At 39.4% G+C, this 23,753-nt stretch overlaps 2 protein-coding genes across 9 annotated transcripts in view; both read left to right on the top strand.

Moving 5' to 3' along the window:
- Kansl1 (KAT8 regulatory NSL complex subunit 1) overlaps nt 1-23,753 on the top strand; it is a 122,130-nt gene that overhangs the window by 15,384 nt on the left and 82,993 nt on the right. The window contains exon 2 of one of the 8 annotated variants that reach the window (XM_050120385.1): nt 23,180-23,224. The exons of 5 other annotated variants lie outside the window; for them this stretch is intronic. The gene's annotated coding sequence lies outside the window, so the exon portion shown is untranslated. Of the gene's footprint in view, nt 1-6,441; nt 6,619-7,370; nt 7,520-23,179; nt 23,225-23,753 lie in introns of those variants that run through there. 2 more of the 8 variants (XM_050120386.1, XM_050120383.1) reach the window with 2 other exon arrangements.
- The window catches only part of Nsf (N-ethylmaleimide sensitive factor, vesicle fusing ATPase), a 594,435-nt gene continuing 578,075 nt past the window's right edge, over nt 7,394-23,753 (top strand). The window contains exon 1 of the mRNA XM_050120418.1: nt 7,394-7,397. The gene's annotated coding sequence lies outside the window, so the exon portion shown is untranslated. The remainder of the gene's footprint in view (nt 7,398-23,753) is intronic.

Genomic DNA, 23,753 nt, shown 5'->3' on the forward strand with positions numbered 1-23,753 from the left:
TTCTGAAGTACTGGGATTAAAGGTGTGCACCACCACTACCAGGTTCTTAACTATCTTTTATTATAATTTGCCAAGTGATTTTTTAAAAAAATATTTAGATTGTCACATGGGTATTGATTTTTTTTTAAAGATTGATTTTTATTTGTGTGGGTGTTTGGCCTGTATGTATGTCATGTATCTACATGTGCGCAGTGCCTAAGGAAACCAGAAGAGGGTGTTGACTGGAAATGTAATCAATCTCCCTGTGCTAGTACTCTTGACTGCTGAGCCATCTTTCCAGCTCTAATCATGTGGTTTTTGTCCTCTAATAATATTGTGTATTGCAACAGCTGTTAAACTAACCTTGAATTACTGGGAGAAAAACCACACTTAGCAAAGGTCATCCTTTTTTTGGATGTTTCTGAATTCATTTTTGCTTTAAAGGATTTTTATGACTATATCATAAAGGACATTGATCTGTATAATTTTATCATGTGGTTTTTGTCTGATTTTGGTATCAGAGTGATAATGACTTTAATTGAGATGTGCCTAATTTCCTAATAACTCAATGAAGATAAAAAAAAGTTAAAGGTATAACTAATGTTTAAAAGTATGTTAAAGACGGAAGAAACCTAGAAATCTCTCCTGGGGCAACAGCAAACACTTGAGAATGGAAAAGGCAGAATTAAATATGATTTGATTAGGTCACAAAATTTCCCTTTGTAAACCTTTTATTTTGAGACACTTAGGGTAGAGGTGACAAGTCTAATACTTTTGGTCCCTGTCGCCTACTTGGCTCCCTTAACTTTTCTTTTAATTGGGGTACTTGCATTGCTACCTCATTTTGGTTATGCTTTTAAGTAACACTTCATTTTGGACTTCTTATAATAATTTAGACAGTCTTCTGAAAAAGGTGCCAGAAGAGAGAATTGGAAGCGACTAACATCTTACTAATTGATCTTTGTCAATTGATAGCTTTCATCTTTTTTTGATAGCTTTCATCTTTTTTCTTTTGCCATTTTAAAAATAACATTGGATAGATTTAATGTTTTTTTTTTTCTATAGATCAGGTTGGCCTCGAACTTTCAGAGATCTGCCTGCCTCTGTCTCCCAATTGCCAGAACTAAAGGTGTTTACCACCACCGCCCAGCCCAAGGTTTTAATTTTAAAAAAATTATTTTGTTTTTGAAGCAGGGTCTTACACTCTGTGTCCCTGGCATTTCTGTAACTTGCTATGTAGATCAGACTGGCTCTAGAGCTCCTAAGTGCTTAAGTTAAAGGTCTGTGCTGTCCTGCTCAGCTGGACAAGGTCATGTTTTGATAGTACTATCATAGATATTCTAGGAATTGCGAGGTATTTTCCCCCTCTTTCTTTTAGCATAGTTTTCTTTGTCCCTAGGCAGATCCAAAAGTCACTCACTATATAACCCAGACTATCCATGAACTCTTGATCCTTCTGTCTTGTCTTGTTCTCCCCAATACTAGGATTACAGGTGTGTAGTATATTGCCTAGTAAAGTATTTTTTTAAAAATTATTTTAGAACTATCTTTTGCTTGCATATGTGTATATGTATGCCTATTGCTTTGCAGAGGTCAGAAGAGGGTGTTGGATTCTGGATGGTTGTGAGCCATTATGTGGGTGCTGGAATCATACCTGGGTCCTCTGCAGACATGTGTCCAGCCCATCTTCTTCCTTTTTCAAGGTAGGGTCTGGCTGTGTGGATGAGGCTGGCCTATGCTTGAGATCCTTCTACCTTGGCCTCTTGTATCTGAGATTATAAACACAACACCAGCATGCCTGACTTTGCTCTTCTTTTAACATAGAAAATAGTTTCAATTTGTTATTATATGGTTTTTGTTTTTGCTTGAAATTAGTTTATTTGGGATAATTTTGTTAAATTTGTGTCTTTTTTTTTTTTTTTTTTTTTTTTTTGGTGTTTTCGAGACAGGGTTTCTCTCTAGCTTTTGGATCCTGTCCTGGAATTAGCTCTTGTAGACCAGGCAGGTCTCAAACTCACAGAGATTTGCCTGCCTCTGCCTCCCCAGTGTTGGGATTAAAGGTGTGTGCCACCACCACCCGGCTAAATTTGTCTTAATGTGATTGTAGGAATTAATGTGGAATATGGTTGAAAATAATACTGAATTTTTTATCTTTTTAGTCTAACTCAAAAATGAAAAACCTATTGAGGAAATTAATAGGATTTTTTTAGTGACTGAATTACAAAGGTAAGATAGAGACTTAAGCATTTCCTGAATTCTAGTCATGTTCCTATGTTCTCAGTAACAGAACATCTCTTTGATAATTTTGTGCCCTTGATGATTTGTTGGATGTCTTCAGGTTTCATCATCTGAACATGTGGCTTTTTTGTGTGGGTTTTGCAGTGTGCGTCTCTCTAGGAATGGTCTGAATTAGTCTGAATTCTATCCTCTATCCAAGTGCTCCCAGAATCTTGTTTTTATAAATACCTTCTCTGCCAAGCATGGTAATGCAAGCCTGTGAACCTACCATTTCGGAGTCAGAGGCAGGGGCTGTTCATGAGCTCAAGGCTAGCCTGACCTACATGGGAAGACCCTGTCTCAAAGAACAAAATCTCTCTCTCTCTTTTTTTTTAAAAATATTTATTTATTATGTATACAATATTCTGTCTGTGTGTATGCCTGCAGGCAAGAAGAGGGCACCAGACCCCATTACAGATGGTTGTGAGCCACCATGTGGTTGCTGGGAATTGAACTCAAGACCTTTGGAAGAGCAGGCAATGCTCTTAACCTCTGAGCCATCTTTCCAGCCCCCAGAACAAAATCTCTTAATGATTACCAATAAACAGAAAACTTCTCTGTTTTGGAAAAGATAACAGTTTTGTGTTTTGTTACATAATTTTGTTTATCTTGGCAGAAGTATTGCTGATTTTCTTACAATATTTGTTTAAATTAATACCCAAACAAATTTTCTCCCTTTTTTTTCCCTTGAGGCAGGNATGTTTTTTTCTTGTTTTTTTTTTTTTTTTTTTTTTTTTTTTTAACCACCCCTAGTTAGTTTTTCTTTTTTTTTCAGTAGCTTCAGATTTTTTTTTTTTTTTTTTTTTTTGGTTTTTCGAGACAGTGTTTCTCTGTGTCTTTGGAACCTGTCCTGGAACTAGCTCTGTAGACCAGGCTGGTCTGGAACTCACAGAGATCTGCCTGTCTCTGCCTCCTGAGTGCTGGGATTAAAGGCGTGTGCTACCACCGCCAGGCTGTTTTTTGTATATTTAGAATTGGCAACTAACTTATGAAAAATTATTTATTGACTTATTTAGACACGGTTTCATGTATCCCTTGCGGGCCTTGAACTAATTCTGTATAGTAGAAGATAATGCCTTCCTCTACCTAAGTATTGGGATTACAGGTTTGGCCAATCACGTCTGGAGTATGCAATGATGGGTTGGCTGGGATTTTGTGCCTGCTAGGTAAGCTCTCTGCCAATGTGGAGTCACCCTTCCTGGCCCAGGCTGGCATCAAATTCAGGATTTTCCTGCATTAGACTCCTGAATGGCTGAGATTACAATGTGCTATTGTGATGGTTTGGGTTGAATTTAATGCTATCTTTTGAATTATTCCCAGGTTATTTCTAGATTTAGAAGTGCTTTCACAGTTAGGGTTTTGAATGTTACTGTTTTAGTTGCTAATATAGTTAAATCCTGAAGTTGCTTTAGAAGTTGTTTGTTTGTTTGAGATATGGTTTCTCTTTGTAATGGCCCTGACTGACCTGGAATCTACTTTGTAGACCAGGCTGGCCTAGAACTGATAGAGATCCACCTACCTTTGCCCTCCTGAGGGCTGGGATTAAAGGTGTGTGCCACCACCAAACCCAGCTTTATTTTTTCTTTACGAATATTAGATTACTTCTAATTAATATTCATATTAGAAGTGAGAGGATATATTTATGTAATTCTGGAGTTGTGGTATTAGTATGAATAGGAAAATTGTCTTGATTTTTAGGTGGGATTTATAAAAGGAAAGCTAACCAGGTGGTGTAGTGATATTTTATTTATGTTTTAATAAATAAAGCTTGCCTAAAGATCAGAAGGGCAAAACTAAGCCACTAGAAGTCAGGCAGTGATGTGTGTCACCAATTTGGATGTATACCTTGTTCAGCCTAGATGTAGTTGGGAGGGCCTTGACCTTCCACAAAACAAAGTGCCTCATCCTCTCTGAGGATTAGATGGGGATGGGGTGGGAGGGTGTGTGGAAAGAAAGGGAGGAGAGGAGGGAGTGGGAACTTGGATTGGTAGTTTTTTAAAAATCTAATAAATTTAAAAGAAAAAGAAAAAAAAAGAGTCCCATGCTCTACCAATCTGAGCTAGGAAGGCACTCAGAACGCAGAGGCAGATGGATCTCTGAGTTTGAGGCCATTCTGGTCTACAGAGCAAGTTCCAGGACAGCCAAGACTACACAGAGAAACTCTGTTTTGACAAACAAAACAAAACAAAAAAAGGAGGGGGGGGAGGGAGACTATACCTTTTTTTTTTTTTTTTTTGAACAGGTTCTCCTGGAGCGCATACTCTAGAATTTTAGAAATAAATCCTTATGTTATTAACTTAAGGTGTGAGAAATGTAACTCCAGCTGGTTTAAATAAGCAAATATTATATTGTTGTTATATAGCCGGAAGTCAGAAGTCATCAAGATGTCAGAATTAGTTGTTACAAGTATGTAACTGTCATCAAGGCCAAAGTCAATGCCAGCTATCCATTCTGCCTATTTTGGTGTTGGTGGCATCTTAATGGTGTAAGATAACTTAACAGTTGGGGAGGAGACCTAGTTTTTTATTTTAAGATGGATGGCTTTCTCCCAGTTCTTTCAGAGTCTTCCTAGGTGGCTTCCACTCTTCTTGTTCAGTCCTAATTAATCACCAGTAAAATATTTGGCCAACTGGACAGTCCAACTATGACTATTCTAAAAGTTAGGTTTAAAATGTCTATATTTTGTTTGTTTGTTTGAAACAAGATCTTACTATGTAGTACTACCTGGTCTGGAACTATGTAGACCAGGCTAGCTTTGAACTCAAGAGATCTGCCTGCTTCTGCTTCCCTAATACTAAAATTAAAGGAGTGGGCCACCATGAACTGGCTAGCTAGATTATCAAGTTTTTAAGAGTTGGGATAGTAGCAATATCATGTTGTGATGAGTTTCTTTCACTAATATTTAAGTATACATCGAAGAAAGCTTTGCCTTGTTTGGTATTGCCATTCTTGTAATTTGGATTTCATAATCTTCAGATTGGGGTTCTCCTTTGCTATCTGTTGGTCCTGGAATTATGTATAAACATCTTCTGTAGCATTACTACTTATGTGGATATTTGTGTATATCATATATGTATATAGTTAAATAAATCTTACCTAGATTTTGAATTAAAAAGCCCAAACTAAAGATCTTTTCTGGATGAGTATGTAAATATATATATATGTACATATATATGCATATCAGTTTATCCATGTGTAATTTGACCTTAGGACTCTATTCTGCCCTCCTGTATATTTGAGAACCAAGATTATGCTTGAGAGTATAATTTTAAGAAAAGAATACAGGTGGAAACTCAAGAGAAATATAGATGGAGATGTTGGGCAGAAACCTGGTGAGTTAGTGACTTTGTGGGCTGACAAAGCTCTGTAACTATAGGGAGGGTTTTTTTTTTTCCTCCCTGAGATGCTTAAGTGACACTAACACCGGAAACTGGTTTTGGTAAACCACACAAAAAAAGTATTGAGCATTTTGCATCTTCCTTTTTGATAGACTTTATCCTTCTCATCTGCTGAGTTTGGTGATTTAGTTGTTGCAACCAGTTTTATGGTATTTGATTTTTGGCATCTTTAGCTTTAAAGTGTGGTAGATTTGTACTTTGTGTAATGTGGCACTTTGCATTATACTGAGATTCTTAAATCCAGAAAAACAAATATCTTATGTTAAGACCTTATTTGGGAGGAAAGAATCAATATCGTGCCCACAAACTAGTTGTCAAGAGGAATAAGGTGCCACCACTTGGAAGTCAACGTTGGTAGGAACATGACAAGTTTGTTTTTGTTGTTCATTGCTGAAGTTTAAGCGGGGCAGTGAACTTTAATTTGGTGGTAGCAGGAAACATAAATATCATTGTGTAACGAATGCCTTTTTGCCTATTTTGGCGGATCTGGCAAACCACGAAACCTAAAACAAGACGCGGGCTTCTTAACGAAAACTACAGTTCCCAGAGGGCCCGGCGCTGGTGGGCCATCACTTCCCCTCTGGTCCCAGCTGCCCCTGCCCGGACTAGCCCGAAGTCGACCGTAGCTCGCGCCTGCGCAATGGCGTCCGCTTATTTTTTGGTTTGGCGGCTGCGGAGCGTGGAGCTAGGGCTCTCAGCCAGCCGTGTGCTGCAGTGTACAGAGCAGGGTGTAGGACAAAGGGCGGGTGGCAGGGACCGCGTCACTGGTCAGGGAGCTTCCTGCCCGCTCAGAGCACGGTTGGCCCTGGGGTAGCGTGGCGGCAGCAGCTTCCTTCGTTCACTGTACACACAGTTCTTCGCTCACGTCCTCTCGCCCTGCCGCGCCAGTCTGCCCTCCCCTCATACCGGCGCGCGGCACCGCCAGCCCCGGTGCGGAGGGAACGTGACGGCGTCAGCGCCTCAGGTTAGCCTCACCTCGGTCGGAGCGAGGGCCCCGCGCCGCTTGCCGCAGTGCCGCGTGCCGCTGCCGCACGTACCAGGCAGCGGGCTCCGGCTTCCGCAAACAGAGGTGCAGAAGCAGCGGCCACGGCGAGGAGCCATGACTGAGGCGGCGGCGGCCGCGCCTCCTGGCAGCCCGCGGGGGCGGCGCGGCGGGCGCCCCCTGGCGGCGCGCCGGGGCGGAGCGGCCCGCCGCAGCCGCAGCCGGCGGAGGCGCTGCTGTCCCTCCTCCCCGTGTCCCCGGCACTCGCCCGCTCGCTTGCTCGCTCCATTCTCCCTCCGCTTCAGATTAAAGGGGGGGAGGGAAAAGGAGCTCGGCCGCCATTTTCCCAGTGCCGCCGCCGCCACCGCCACCGCTCGCCGAGCCGGCGGGAGAACCAAGCGCCTTAGCGAAGCCGACTCGTCTCGCCGCGGCGGCTTGGGGGGCGGCCGAAGCGCGCTCCCCGGCCGGGAAGAAGAGCCCGGGGTGGCGGTCGGGGTGCGGGCGCGGGCTGCAGACGGTGGCGCTTGTTTGTGTGGGGCAGGGGGGGCGGCTTTACCCTCTGCCCCCGCCCGCCCTCCGGGGTTGCGGTGCCCGACCGTGCCCAGACCCGCCGGAACGGAGGAAGGCCGGAGAAAGGGCTCAAAAGAGAAGAAAAAGCGGCCGCTCCCCGCCGCCGCCTTCCCCTCCCCCTCCGCCTCGCCCCCCCGCCCGGAAAGTCAGGGCGGCTCCGGGCGCCGGGGGGGAGGAGAGCGGCGGGCCGGGTCGGAGCCGCCGCCGCGCGCCTCCGCCCGCTGGTCCTCGGCGCCCAGGCCGGGGGGCTGTTTGCAAACTGCGCCCATTTTGTGGGGCCGAATCCGCCCGGGCTACGCTCCTCCATCACGTGGTAGGTTCTGCTGCTGCTCCTCTCCTCCTCCCGCTGCCCTTTCTCCTTCTCCTCGCTCTCCCTGTGGCTCCCATTTCTCCCTCTCTTTGTTAGTTGTAACTAGAAAGGCAGGGCAGGGGACGAAAAATCCCCGGAACTTTAAATGGCCTCTCCGGGCTTCCCCGCTGCGGGTCCGGGCTGGGAGTCGCCCCAAGGGCGGGGGTGTGCGGGGGCCCTTTCCCACCAGCTGCCGCCTCGTTCGCCGGGCTTTCCTTTGGCGTTCTATTTAAAAAGGCGGCCCGGAGAACATGGTTTATTTCCGTATATATACATATATATTTTAAAAAGACCAAAAACAAACTCTTGCTCTTCCCTTGAACTTCTCTTGACTGCAAAAGGCCTTTCTTTGCTTGAACACGTCTTGTACGTCTGTTTCACGGTTTGAATCACAACTCTGATTGTTAACATTTTTGTTGCTTGTATATTGAGGTCATTTGCATTTTCGATCTAGTCTCAGGCAGACTTTTTTTGTAACTAAAGAGGAAGAGGCATTTATTTGTTTTTGAGTTGGAATCTTACTGTTTTTTTGGGGGGGCCTGTTTTCCGGCTGACGGTCTTTCGATTCTCAGCAAATAGTTTATAATTGTTTTCCATATTGTAAACAGTCCTACCCCCCTATGTTTTACCTAGAAATCCTTTTGTTTTCCAATGTTGGAATCCCAAAGTGGATTTTTAGAGAAACTCGTTACTTAACTATTGCTTATTGATTGCCTTAGGGGAAAAGGGGTGACATGATGGCGCCACTTTAAATTGCTCTTTCCTCCGCCCGTTTTTTCCTCCTTTATCCTGGAGGTCACTGGAGCATTTTCCCGTGACCTATTAATAAAACCGCACTTGAGGGTGTTAGCTGTACAATTCCTGGGGGTTAGAATTTGGTACCTTAAGGATCGAGATACCCGAATCCTGCAGTCCCCAAAGTTAAGAGAAATCTCGCTAGTCCTCCAACCTAGCTTCCCTCCCCTCCATTCACAATCCTAGTGTTGCCATATCCTTCGTCACGTGGCGAGCAATCATCATGGGTTTTTTGTTTGTTTGTTTGTTTGTTTGGGGGGTATATGTTAATATTTTAAGCTGTAGGTAAGGAAGCGGTCCTTTGTCCATTGGAGAGATCACAATGCTTTAGTGTTTTGTGGGTTTTTTTTTGATACATTCCGAGAACATTTTAAAATAAACGATAAAATTACATAATCCTTGCCTTGCATAATCATGATATAGTTACAGAACTTCTTCCCAAAACTACTTTCAAGTAAGGAAAATCGTTACATTTAAGTGACTTCTGTTTCTTAGAATGGTCTGTAGTTTGTATTTCCTCCCGTATTTGTTTTTCTTTTAAAGGTTATTTAAAGTACCAGTATTTACAAAGGCATAAAGTGGGCGTGTTTCCCTTCCCCCTCTCCTATGGGCTGTACTTAGTTCCTCGTCTTACTACTCTCACCAATTTAGAAATTTTCAATTAATTGCAGGTGTTGTCTGTTGAGGCTTCCCCCCCCCCCCCAACAGTGGATACTTTTGATTGTTTCTCTGTTGCCTTTTTGATAGAGAAGTTGTTTGTAATTCTTGTTTTAGAAGCATGCTACTAGGTTTCCTATTTTCTCATGACAGTTTTTCCCATGATTGGATAAACTCTAATTATCCAAAAGTACATTTTCTTCCCTGTAAGTTACTAAGTTTAAAAAATAAATATGAAATGTGATTCTTGGGTATCATTGATCTGTTTTATCCTGCCATGTATGTTATCAATGGATTGAACCATTTTCTTTGCTAACAGTTACATCATGTCATGTGATAGGTGCAATGTGATGTGTTCTAAAAATAAGGCAAGGTAAAAATGCTCATCCCTTGGAAATTTTGAAAATGTATTATGAGATAACGATCCTTAGTCATGGAATTCTGAATTGGATTTCCACCAGGTTTAGCTAACAGAGTGTACAGATCTTTTGACCTTTAGAATATTTGTTGTGATTTGTTGTGATCTCAGAACTTGGAGTGGTTTGACTTTACTTTTGAAGTGTGAACTACTTGGGGAATATCAGCTATCACATAAGTTCTTAACATCTTTATTCTGGTGAACTTATTTATCTTTGATAACTACCACAGTCAAGTATATGTGAAGCAAATATTTGTGGTTTGTTTTATACATAATCGGAGTCGTCAGTTACATATTACAGAATTTGGACTTTCCACCTATAGGAATCTGAAGTATTGGGTTGCTGCATCTTTCATAAAACCATATTCAGACCATTAGTATCTGTCTTTCATGTTTTGCCATAATGTTAAAATCTGAAGAGCACTCTTTGATAACTTATTGTTCTGTTGAGGAAAATTCTGGAAGCTAGAAAACGTTTAACTTGTGAATTTTTATCAAGGTGAGAAGGAAAGAACCTTGTATTTTTTTCTCCTTGAATCATTGCCAGTATCTTTTCATCTCTAGTAGTGCTACACTGTAATCAGTGTTTCTATAGTTCAGACCCTGGATTTTGTTGTTCTTGTTTGGTTTTTGGTTTTGTTTTAGGGTTTCTCTGTTTAGCCTTGGCTGTCCTAGAACAAGGTCTGTAGAACAGGCTGCCTTGAGCTCACAGAGATCCACCTGCCTCTGCCTCCATAGTGCTAGGATTAAAGGTGTGCACCACTATGCCCAGCTTGAATTTTGTTGGTTTGACCACAGATGATGATGGTGATGATGATGATTGGTGGTAGTGGTGGTTTTTCAAGACAGGATTTCTCTGTAACAGTCCTAGCTATCCTGGAACTTGCTTTGTAACAAGGCCGGCCTCGAACTCACAGAGCCCCACCTCTCTCTGCTGAGACTAGAGGTGGTGCACTACCACACCCAGCATTAATCACTATTAAAGTGAACAAATTTTAGGTTTGGTATGTTTGATATGGCCTGTTTCATTTATTCTGCAAGCATGTGGCCTTTGTGGTTGGTGATGCCTGTTTTAAAAGATAGTTTAATATTGAGTAGTTGTGGTTGTGAGTGAAATTGTTTCCTTATTTTGGAAAATTTTTTCAAGATCCTCTTTAAAACGTTAATTTATACAGTATATAGAAAGTTTTGGGTTTAAATGGGAATCTTTACCTTTTCCTATTCACCTTCTTTGGGTGGGGGTTCCTAGGGATCATCTTCTCCACCACCTTTCTAGTGAGGCGGTTAAGACACAGAAATGCAGGTGAGTTTCTAGAAAAAATTTTGCGTGTAATATATCTATATCTATATAGATAGATATAGATATAAAATATTGCTTCCAGTTCCAGGACCTGTTTATTCCTTGATCCAGATGGAAAGGAATAGTGTAGATAAGTATGTGACAGTGATAACTGTCCTCAGACTACAGGTAATATTCAGATATATTGCTTCCTGCCTCTACTCACAGGACTTTACTAATTCATGCTGTCTTTAGTTGTCCATCTGAGTTTTGTGCTTACCTTTGGGGAATGGGAAGTACCAATAAGAGTCCTACTTTGTGTGACAAATTACTTCATGCACTCTGATCATGTTTTGCACATATTTTAGTGTCTGTGAACTAGTATGGAATTTATTAGGTTAGAAACTATAAATATGTTCAGATTGAAAAATTATTCTTAATGTAGATTTAAAGAAAATTCAAAAGCAATACAATAAAAAGAAGTTATTTTTTGTTTTCCTTTTTTTTCTTTTAGGTAAAGGAAATGATCCAAATCTGTTTTTTACTAAACAGTCTGCAGGCAAGGTGTCGGGGTCCTTTTTTTTTTTTTTTTTTTTTTTTTTCTATTGAGGCACCTGCACTGTCTGTGAACAAGGACACTAATGTAAAATATCCCTCCTGAGACCAAAACAGCCTAACCAATGAAGGTAGGGGTTTATTTAAAATGAAGAAAGGATACAAAGACAGGTCTTTAAAAGCTAACAGTGAAGACAATACTCTGGGATTTGTTTTTGTGTTTAGCTACAGGTCTGGCTTTTGAATATAGGCTATTGGAAAAACTTACCTAGATAATAGTTGTGATTTACCAAAAAACTTGTACTCACAAATGCTGGAATAGATACCTTTTTTTTTTAATGTTAAGATTTTTCTAAATTTTGATAGGGTGAGGTAACCAATTTCCCATGAATGAAGAATAAACTTGGGAGCCAGGTGAAATAGCATGAGCCTTGTAATCCCAGCAGAGGCAAGTGAATCTCTTGAGTTTGAAGCCTGCCTGGTCTACATAGTAAGTTCCAGGACAGCCTGCGCTACATAGTGAGACCCAGTCTCGAAAGAAAAGCAAACAGGGATAGTCTGCAAGAAAAATTTAATGATTGTAATCATTGTTTTAAACCTTTATGAACCTACGTGAGGGGGTACCTTTTAAGGTTTTTTTTTCTTAGGTTTTAAAAAAGATTTATTTTTATTAGTTATGTGTATGCTTGTTTTTTTGAGAGGGGGTGTAGATGCCTTGGCTGCCAGTGGCATCGGATCCCCTGCAACTGGAGTTGCAGGTTGGTTGTGAATTGCCTGATACGGGTACTGGGAACTGTCTAATCCATTTCTTTATTCCCCCTTTAAACTCTTAATCCTGTGTTGGCTACCATAGCTTGGCAAATGCTACTTATTTAGTAAAAGGTTTTTTTTTTTTTTTTGGTGGTGGTGGTGGTGCTAAACTGTAATGCCAACTCAGAGTTTTTCAAAACATAGTCTATTAGGCAGGTCTCCAACTCACTCCAGCTAACTTAAGAACCTTGCATCAGTCTCCTGGGTACTGGGCTTATAGGTGTATGACAACATGCCCTACATAAAAATTATTTTCCTCAAGTCTGCTTTTCTAAGATTTCACCCCAGCTTCATAGAATTTTAGCATTTGAATGACTATGCCAAAGAATTATTTATGTAATCATTGCCTCTGAATTTGTTGTTTTTAAATTTCAGTTCTAAGGTCTGTCTGGTTTGTCACATACACATCCCCATTCCTGTCATCCCCCCACACAGGGTTTCTCCGTAAGCTCTGGCTGTGCTGGAACTTGCTCTGTAGACCAGGCTGGCCTCGAACTCCCAGAGATCCGCCTGCCTCTGCCTCCTGAGGCGGTGCTCTGCTAGTTCTAAGTTTTTGTAGGTAAATTTCTTCTCTAATTGATGACATTGTTAAATGTAAAGTAGAGCTAAATTCAGTGTAATTTTTGTTACCAACAATTATTACTTGAACCAGGACTCTGAACTGAGATTTTAGCTACAAATTTAAATATTAGTTTCTGATCTTTAGAAAAAGTTGCTTCAGGGGCATAAACAATAAGGTCTCTCCCCTTTTAATTTCTTAAAAAAAAAAACAGAAAATAGTACATTTTAAGGTCAAACCTGATTAAATTCAGTTGCTGGGGAATGTTGAGGTTTTCCTTAAGGTTGAGTAATAATTTTGCTAAGATAAGAACTCTAGATTCTCTCACTATTTGCTGTTTGGCCTTTATTGACTACTTGTTAGTACTTCAAGAGAGTGAAGAGGAGGGTTAGGGCTAGTTTCTGATGTTTACTAGTGCAGGGATTTTATAAAATGTTTAAATAAATGCAAGTGTATTGTGTGGCAGGAGTGTAACTTAGTGGTAGAATGCTTGTTTGTTTGTTTAGCACTTGTGAGGTTCTGCAGGGGGGATCTCTAGCAACACCCATGTACATATGCACAAAGAAATATTTAAGTCTTGAAAGTTTCACTAAGTTGTTTTTATGTGGAGAATAGGGACTATATGAAGACCTTAAATATATGTGTATACGTATATTTGTATGTAATTCAGGCTTTTTGTTTTGTTTTTAGGTAGTAATTCAATGGAACAAAAGAAGGCTAATAGTATTACTTTTTAACAATTCTCTGATATTGGAGAAGTTTCTTTGTTTTAACAGGACAAGGTTTCTCCATGTAGACCTAGCTGTCCTGGAACTCACTCTATAGACCAGGTTGGCCTCAAACTCTGAGATCTCCCTGTCTTTTCCTCCCAAGTGCTGGGATTAAAGACGTGAGCCACCACCAACCAGCTTGGAAAATATTTTTAATCATTAATTCAATTTAAAGGGATAAAATAGGTTTTGGTGGAATTCTGGAATTTGATTTTGAGTCCTGGAGAATAACCTGTTTCTTTTTTAATATCCTTGGGCTCTTCAAGAAGTCTCTAATTTTATGACTGTTCAAAACCACCAAGTTTGTTAGAGATAAAAGGCTCTGTGTGTTTCCGTCTGTGAGCTAAAGACTGGTAAGGAATTTGAATTCATGATAGTGTAGAAATAGATAAACACTGTTAATAGTTTGACTCTACAATCATCCTTGGGAAAAAAAAAAGCATTCTGGGGCTGGAGAGATGGGGGGGTGCCGTTTAAGAGTACTTCCTGTTTTTTGCAGAAGCCTGAAGTTTGGTTTTCAACATGTATGCCAGGTGGCCTCACAACCACCTGTAAGCCCTTCTCCAGGAAATCCAGTGCTGCCCTTTGGCCTTTATGGGTATGCACAGACAAATCTTAAATTTTTCTCACATTCTTTTCTTTCTTTGTTTCTATGTCTTAAACATGCATAAATTGGATCATACTTCTTAGATGGTTTTATATTTTTAAAATTTAAAGTTTTTTTAAATATTACAGTTCATTGAAAAGATTACATATATCTTCTGCACCAATAAAAGTACTTCTGTTGGGTAGATTCCTAGAAGTATAGTTGCTAGATAAAAAGTTTGAGTAATTGCATTTAAGATTTGGTAGACATTGCCTTCAAAGTATAATGTAGACAAATTTAATTTTAATATAGTTAAAAATTTTTCCAAATGATTGTGAAACAGATTCTAATCTCAGCATTTAGGAGGCAGAAACAAGCAGTTTTCTGTGAGTTCCATATAGGCCAGGACCACGTAGTGAAACCTCCTTGTCTTAAGCTTTCCAATCTGGGTATAGGTAGTTGGCTATATGAATGAGGGGAACTTGAGATTGATGAGGTTTACCCTCTGTTCAGTTGGTAAATAACTTATTAGATTGTATCACCTCATGATCAGACATTTCCATTAACTTTCTTCTAGTAGATCTACATTTTATTCTTCAGTGTAAACACTTGGGTTACTTAGGATGTATTGGTCTGCTGGCACTGTGCTGCTTGTAGGAAATAGATTTAACACAAACCATATTGTCTATTTAAGAAATACATAGCCTACTGAGTGATGAAATGAAATCTGCGTTTATATTATACTGACTGCTATTTATTGCTCAGAGTGTCAAGGTAGTACAGATTATGAGGCTGGAGGGAGAGAGTGCTAACTCAACCTCGAAGGAAGGAGGGATACTTGCATGACTTTGTAATTTGGAGCTGAACCTTGAAATGGTAGAATGGGTAAACAAAGGAGGAGCAGGAGCCTGTTCTGATGAGTGAAGTGAGAGCAGAGTGTAGAGAGCTTCAGATAATGTTGAATGCTAAGGGAGTACAGAATTTGGAATTTATTACTCATCTAAGCATCACATAAACTGATCTTCCTCCTTCCCTTTCTTGCTGTTGATATGTATAGGCAAGACTGGAGACTTGTTGAGAATGGATAGAAGGATGAAGAGCTGGAGATTATTACTGCTACTGCCTTAATTATTGTACCTAATGAGGTTCTGAAGTAAGGCCAGTGTCACTAGAGATACAGTGAATGTGCTGATCATTCTTCCCACGGAACACCTCACTTTGCTTATAAAAATTTAGATTGTTCTACACTGCTTCTTTGTTTCAGGATGGAGTTGGTTTTTGACCCACTTGTTCAGCTCAAGTGTCTTATCTTCTGGGAAAGTGGGGTAAACAGATTGCGTATCTATTGCAATACTTTCAGGGTCCTTGAGCCTATGAGTTTCGTACTCGGTGTCTGCATGAAGTGGAGTAAACTACCCACTCTTAGAATCATTCAGAATGTTTCTGTCTTAGAAACTTTCCTTACTCCTTCAGACAAAACACAGAAATCTGTTTTTACACCTAATTTATATCTTATTTTTAGCATTAATGAGGTTGTTCAATTTTTAGTGTCTTATTCTTCCTGTGGTTTAGACTTGACATTAGTAGACATGTAATGAGGTGTTTGTTAGAACGTAAACCACTGATTGAAATCACAATTCATTTGAATAAAGAATATTTATTGAAGGACAGAAATTAGTTTTGAGTTTGATGATGGAATGTGATTTTTTTTTTCTCTATCTGTATGCTTGTTTGCATTTGTTTGTGTAATGCTGAATTCTACTTAGACCTGTTCCTGTGCAAAACCTACCTTGACTACTTCTCTGCCTGTGTCTGAGTCTCTTAATGTGTTTTCCTTTACTGGGTCTTGTTATCCTTTGTAGGTGCTTAGTAAAATATTTTGATATATATTTTAATAAATATATATTGGAAATAACAGATAGTTGGGTGTTCTCATTGACTTTCCTCTAAAAATTAAAATTCAAGTTTTAATGTCAAGCAGTTAAGGCCCTTCCATGTTAAACCTTCCATTTTAAACCTAGCCTTGAACTCTGTTTAGTATAATAGTTACAAACGTGTAAGCATGAGCCCGGGGCTAGAGATGGTTCAGCTGTTGAGAGCATTTCCTGTTCTTCTGGAGGACTGGAGCGTGGTTCCTAGCACCAATATGAGACTGCTCACAACTGTCTGGAACTTGGAGGATCTGACACCCTTTTGTGCTTCCTTAGGCCTACAAGCTATAGGTATACCCATATATACATGGATTTTAAAAAAAAATAACTCTTTAGCCAGATTGTGGTTGTACATGCCTTTAATCCCAGCACTCAGGAGGCAGAGAAAGGTGGATCTCATGTGAGTTCAAGGGCAGTCTGGTCTATAAAGTCAGTTCCAGGACAGGCACCCAAGCTACAGAGAAACCCTGTCTCGAGAAAAGAAAAACAAAACACATACACACACACACACACACACACACACAAAATCTCATACTTTATAAAGAATATNCTAGTTACTTGATCAGAGATCACTGTTGCTGTTGCTGTCTCCTGAAACTATAGTATATCATCTGATTTATTCCAGCTACTCTTCCGGTCATCTCCCAAGTTCTCTGTCATTTAATTAGATTTTTAACAAAACTAGTTTGTATTTGAAGGCATGCCTGGGAACTGTCTCCATGATAGTACTTAATGATTATACTATCTAGATAAAGGTGATAATCGGATAAAAGAAGAAAACTGTGAAGGAATTCTGCTTTTCTTAGACTTAATAAATTGGCAGTTGGAACATTTGGAAGAGAAATTCTATGGAGTTTCTGGAGATGATGTTTTGGACTAAAAAGACAGAAAGGTCTTTCAGGTAGAGGTAGCACAATAAGTCTGTGGGATGGAAGTTTCTAGGTCCATGATATCCTGCTGTATACTTGCTCTGATGCTTATTTTTAAGTTTCATTTTGAAGAATTTGAACTTGTGAGGAAAAGAATATAGCAACTTCAAGAGTATGGAAATAAGGCAAAAAGTACAGCATAGGGGACTGGAGAGATGGCTCAGTGGTTAAGAGCACCGTCTGCTCTTCTGGAGAACCGGGATTCAATTCTCAGCACCTACATGGTAACTCAGAACTGTCTGTAACTCACAGTTCCAGAGAATATGACATTCTCACACAGGCATAAATGCAGGTGAAACACCAATGCACATAAAATAAAAACAAATCACTTTAAAAAAAAAAGTAAACCATAGTTTTCACTACCGAAATAACAGGAAACTGTTATGCTGACCTAGGTGTGAGTTGGTGAGGACTTGGGCTGCACTGATAGGGTTAGTAATAGAGAGGATTTGCCAAACCTGAGCCTGAGAAATAATCAGTGAAAGAATTTGATCATAAAGAAAGTGACATTGGGATGGATAGAGAGAACTTTCTCTGTATTTTGTCTTTGTAAATATCACACTTTTGTATATACTATATATTTGACTTTTATGTAGACTTCAGCCCCTTCACCTTCCCAGTTTAAGCTTTGAGAGTATTTTACTTTGATTGTAAATAGAGACTGCTTGTTCATTTCTTGGCTGCCCAGGCCCGAATAATCACACAGAAACTATATTAATTACAAACTGTTTGGCCGATGGCTCAGGCGTATTTCTAGCTAACTCTTCTATCTTAAATGAACATATTCTTTATTATTATATTTACAATGAGGCTCGTGGTTTGTTACCTCTTGCTTCTTGGGCAGCTGCATGACATCTGTCTCCTTTGGCAGCTTTGTAATGTCTCTTTGACTTTGCTACTCTCTCTGTATCTCTTCCAGTCTGGCTATATTCTGCCCTGCCATAAGCCAAAGTAGCTTTATTCATTAACTAGTAAAAGCAACTCATAGATAGAAGGACATCCCACATCATTGATGACAATCTTAGATGTTTTCATTGCATTGTTTTAGTCATTAATGCTTGATCTCTAGACTTTTTTTTTCTATTTTAACTTGTAATCCGTCTATCCAACTGATTTCTCTCAGAACTCAGCTCACATTTGAGAAACTTAATGGTAATCTGGTTATCTTAAGCCTGAGTAAATGTTGGCCATTCATGGTCCCACATCAAAGTACTTTCCCAGTGTTTTAAAAAAATTGCCTTCTCTTTTTTAAAATTGCCTTCTCTATTAATATGCTAAATATTCAAGAACATTCTTTCTTTATATTAACTGTGTTGGTATGTCCTGTGGTTTCCTAGAGCCTCTCACTAGAAAAGACATCACCATTTTCTTGTCCTTGTGTTTTCTTTTTTTGCGGGGGTAGGGGGGAGGATTCGAGACAAGGTTTCTCTGTGGCTTTGAAGCCTGTCCTGGAACTAGCTCTTCTAGAGACCAGGCTGGCCTCAAACTCACAGATCCAACTGCCTCTGCCTCCAGAGTGCTGGGATTAAAGGCGTGTGCCACCACTGCCCGGCTCTGTCCTTCAGTTTCCATACTGAACTTTTAACGTTGTTTAGATTTAGAGCTCAGCCAAAATCTTGCCAGCTTTATATATGCTTTTTTAACCTTCCTGTGCTTAAAAAGTGTTCTTTTTAGCTTTATTTTTTTTTAAATAAAGTAATGTTGAAAATTCCATTAGTAGAAGTCCTGTTAGGGACAGTAGGATTTTCTTATTTGATTTTTGCTTTTATTTTCAGTATAAGTTTGGTTGATTGTAATACTTGCCTCAATGGCTAGCCAGGTGGCCTTAAGCCTTCTGCTTGGGTCTCTTCAAGTGCATGTTTTTTTCTTGTTTTTTTTTTTTTTTTTTTTCTTTTTTCCCCTTGGAATACATGTTTACAGGTAAGTTTTCTTCACCTGAGTTGCTGACTAGGGTCATAAAAGGAATAAAAATGAAGTATTTATATGTAGGTTCTAGGAAGAGAAAACTTCACGTCTAGCTAAAAGTTCTTAGGGAGTTGTGGTTTTGCTTTGCTGTCATTGGTGCACTTGTACTACTGGCATCTATTAAATTGGAGATTCTGTCAGATATTCTGCAATGCATAGAATTGTCCTTCATTCCCACCATGCCAAAAAATTCCAATCCACGATGTTAGTAAAGCTATGGTTGAGAAATTGCCCTCCGGGCATATATTTTTTGTTTTCCAAGTGCCACTTGATTTTTAGTTTGCTTTTGGAACTTTATCACAAGTAAGAGCAATAGAATCACAACACAACACAGAACCATGTAACTAACACCATCCAGTCTTAGTTCCTCAGAACGATGCTGTCCATGGTATTAGTAATTGTAAGTTTTTTAATTGAAACTTTTTGCATGTGTTTATGTATGCTTGTATATGTCTGTGTACATGTGTACCACAGTCTTTGAGTAGAGACCAGAGGATTACCCATAGGAGTTATGTTCTCTACTTTTACCATGTGTGTTCTGAGATCAAGTTTAGGTGGTCAGGCTTAAGCTCACTCCTTAATTGTCTGAACCATCTTGTCAGCCCTCCCAAAATGTTTTCTGAATGAATTTTCATCTTCCTGTCTTTAAAAATATTGCTTTGGAATTGAGAAACTATTATCCAGCTCTCCTTTCTATAGCTAAAATACCTTGATTTTGGTGATCCTTTTGTATCTACAAGCTCAATTCACAAAATTAATTATATCAGTGTCAGCAGGTACTACATAGTCAGGTACTACACAGTTCTTTGTTGTTGCTTTTTTCTGAGACAGGGTCTCACTGTATAGCCTTGACTGTCCTGGAATAGAGATCTGCCTGCCTCTGCTTCTGCCTCCCATCCCAGTGCCCATCCGAGCCATCTGTTCTTGTCAGATTGTATTCTACTTGATTAGCTAAAACTAAACATACATTAGACTGGAATTCTGTGTATATAATTTGATTATTAACTCCATCAATAAATTGGAAAATATAATCTCAGCCGTAAATATACTGGAACTGGAGTTACAGGCATTTGTGAGCTGTTTGCTGTGTAGTTGCTTGAAATTGAACCCTGGTCCTCTCCAGCCCACATGCCTAGATTTCTTTGAAGACAAGTGCTTTATCATACGCTTAAAGTATGTGTGAATGTTTTGCTTGCATGTATGTCTATTGCTTCACTTGGATACATGTGGAGATCAGAAGAAAGGGTATTGGATTTCCTGGAGCTAGAGTTAGATGATTGTGAGATGTGGGTGTGGGGAATCAAACTCAAGTCCTGGAAGAGCAGCTAGTACTTTTGACCAATAAGTCATTTCTGCAGCCCCAAATTTAACAGACTTTGTTTTGTTTATTAAAGGATTTCTGATCTCCTTTTTCTCCTTTAATTAAAAAGGTTACTGTATTTGTATATTGGGGGGGCTTGTGGGCACACGTGATCCACGTTGTGCATGTGGAGGTTAGAGGACAATCTTGTGGAGTTGGTTCTCTCCTTCCACCTTTACATTGGTTCTAGGAATGAACTCTGAGCTGTCTTTTGGTTTTGGATTGTTAAGTCGCGCTTTTGGGGATTTATAAGATTGAGATTGCTGTGATTGTTTTCATTAACATTTCACTCAGTTTGTTAAGTTTAAGAACTATGGTTGCTGGGTATAGTGGTACATGCCTTTAATCCCAGCACTTGTGAGGTAGAAGTAGGCTGATTTATGTGAGTTCAAGGCCAGCCTGGTGTGCGCAGTGAGTTATAGGACAGTCATAGTTACATAGTTGAGACTATGTCTTGATTTTAAAAAGGGAAGAAAAGTGTGCATGTTTTGCTATACTTGTATTTTTGACTTCCAAAAACTTTTTTCTCTTATTTTCTCTCTCTTTTATTGATAATTAATACTCTTTTATGATGTAGACATTACAAAGGGCAAAATTTTACTACCTATCTTATAAAACAAAATGGACTTCTAAGTTGTGTAGTGCTTATTTTTGTTTAACAACATTTTTATATCAGTAAATACAGATAGCATTATTATTCCATGTTGCATATATTTCTTTATATGAATAGTTAATAATTTAAATTCTTTGGTCATCTCATTACTCATTCTTTTTTAATTTAATCTAATTTTGGTGGCTGGAGAGTTGGGTCTATGGTTAAGGGCCCTCCTTGCTCCTGCAGCAGACATGAATTAGGTTCCCCTGCACCTATATGGTGCCTCACAGCAGCTATAATTCCAGTTCCAGGGAATCTGATGTCCTATTATGACTTCTGAGAATAGACATGCCCGTGGTACACCTACCATGAAGCAAAGCACTCATACACAAAAAAAGTTTTAAAAAATTAATTTTAGTTTTTAAGGCAAATTCTTTTGAAATCGTGACTGAACTTAGACTTTCTACGTAATAGAGGTTGGCCTTGAACTTCTGATTCTCCTGCTTCCATTTATGAAGTGCTGGGATTGCTGGTTTGTGCCGTCATACCTTGTTTTACAAGCCCATTACAATTTTTTTTTTTTAAAAATTGATACATTAAAAATAAAGTAAGAAAACAGTTTTAAATTGTAGTGTTTTTTCCCCCCGGGCTGGGATTAAAGGTTTGGGACACCCCAGTACTAGGATTAAAGGTGTGAACCACCACCGCCTGACCTCTGGTGGCTTACCTTTGCACTCTCATCTTCAGGCAAGCTTTGTTTGATAAAACAAACAAAATATCACTACACGTTGGTGGTTAAGAGCACAGATTACTCTTAACTCTTCCAGAGGATTGGTGTTCTATTTCCAGTGTTTATATAGTGGTTCACTACCATCCATAACTCCAGTTCTAGGAAATCCAGCGCCTTCTCCTGAATTCCTCAGGCACCAGTAACACACTGTGGTGCACAGATAATACATGCAGACAGAATATTCAAAAAATAAAGATTTTAAGATGGGAAAGAGTTTTTCCTGAGATTTTATAAAGCTGAAATTTTTTACACATATTTTCCCTTTCAACACAGACTATCAAAAATGCGCTTGGGAGTCAAGAGTTAATAAAATCCTGGGAGCCCACACCAATTTGTTACCCCATACGAAATGGTCAGCCCTGTATACAAAGTAACATGTAGACTGAGCCGGTTATATTTATAAATGTAACAATAAAAATAAAAAGGCCATGAATTTTGAAAAAAGAGGAAGGAGGGTTTTTTTTTTTTTTTGGGAGGGTTTAGAGGGCAGGAAGGGAAAGGTAAATGATGTAACTATCTGGAAAATTAAAACTAGTTTTAAAACTATCAAGAACATCTTTTAAAAATCTACTGATAGTTAATTTTGTTACTGTGTGTAGATAGGCTCATGCTATAGTGCATGTGTGGAAATCAGGACTACTTAAAGAAATTGCTTATAAACACAAATGGTCAGGTTTGGTGGTGGGCATCTTGTTGAGCCATCTAACCGGCCCCAAGAACATCTTAAATGTAGATCGCATTATTTTTTAAGCTACAAACGAGGAATAGTGTGACTACTTGAATTGTTTGGTGCTATTGCTATTGTCTTGATTTGTTCTAAAATACCAGCAGTTTCACTTATCTTTGTTTTTGGACTCTGATTGCAAATGTTTAACACAGTCTGTAAAGGGCAGGGCCAGTAGAGATGGCTCAATGAGCTTAAGGCACTTAATGTCCTGCATGCCATTGCTTGGTCCTACGTGGTACAATGAGAGAACCAAATCCTGCACATTGCCCTCTGACGTCTATAGGTGTGCTGTAGTATGCACACACACCCCCATCCAAAAATAAATATAAAAATAAATTATTATTTTTTAATGATTTTTAGTGTGTGTTGGTATTTTGCCTGTGTATGTCTGTTTATGAGGGTGTCAAACCCCTGGGTGCTTGAGTTGCAATTGTGAGATGCCATGTGAGTGCTAGTAATTGAACCTCGGTCCTCTAGAAGAGCAGACATTACTCTTCTTAACTGCCATCTCTATTCCCCATTATATTCTTTTTTTTTTTTTTAAAGACAGATGATGTTTTAGTATTACTGTGGAAAGATTGGCCTTCAAAATGGTCTTTCAAGGCTGGTGAGACAGCTCAGTAGGTAAAAGTGCACTTGCAGGTCTGATGACCTGAATTCGGTGTCTAGAATCTACTGTGGAAGGAGACAGCCAATTGATAAAAGTTTTCTAATGGGCTACACTCACACTGTAGGCATAAGTGTGCCTACAAGCACCAGTATACACATACACCACCACCAGCAACAGCAACCAAATAATTGAGGGGCGGGACATGTATTTTGAGATCTTCAGCAGTACAGATTGTGCTTTTAGGGGTAGCTGATGTAGCCCTTTATATAGGTTTCCTTTTGCTTCCAGACCCAGATAGATGAATCGGGAATGAAGAAGCAGCAGTTAATTGAGGTATGTCATTAAGAAAATGAGCTAGGACAAGAAAGGAAAAAGTTCATTGAAAGAAGAAAGTGAATTCTGAACTTCCAAGGATGAGAGGATTAGAAAGTTGATGAGTGCAGCTCAGAATTTTTTTTCTAAGAGTAAGTGGTTCTTATACTAGTAGTTGTTGCTAAGGAAGTGAATTCAGGGAGAAGACAAAAGAAAAATCTTGGGCAGTACCAACATTTTAAGAGGTTCAAAAGGAAGAAGAGGTTAGAATTACAATGCCAAGGATATCAGGAAAGGAAATTTCAAGAAAGTTAACACTGTCTAATTAATGCTTAGAAGAAAGTCAGAATGGGACTGTTGATTTAATAATAATTTGATAATGGCATTACTGGTTAACTCTCCTGGAGTGCAGTGGTGATGGAAGCTATTCTAGAGAAGTGAAGAGTGTAATTTCTTTTGAAGTGTTTTTGGGTAAAGGAGACGGAGTTATGTTGGACTATTAATTTGAAGACACAGATTTGCGCTGAGAAATAGCCCAGTAGAAAAGATA

The sequence above is a fragment of the Alexandromys fortis genome, unplaced genomic scaffold, assembly GCF_014885135.2.
Source record: "Alexandromys fortis isolate MF-2015 unplaced genomic scaffold, M_Fortis_MF-2015_v1.1 scaffold_174, whole genome shotgun sequence".
In the NCBI taxonomy this organism is placed as follows: domain Eukaryota; kingdom Metazoa; phylum Chordata; class Mammalia; order Rodentia; family Cricetidae; genus Alexandromys; species Alexandromys fortis.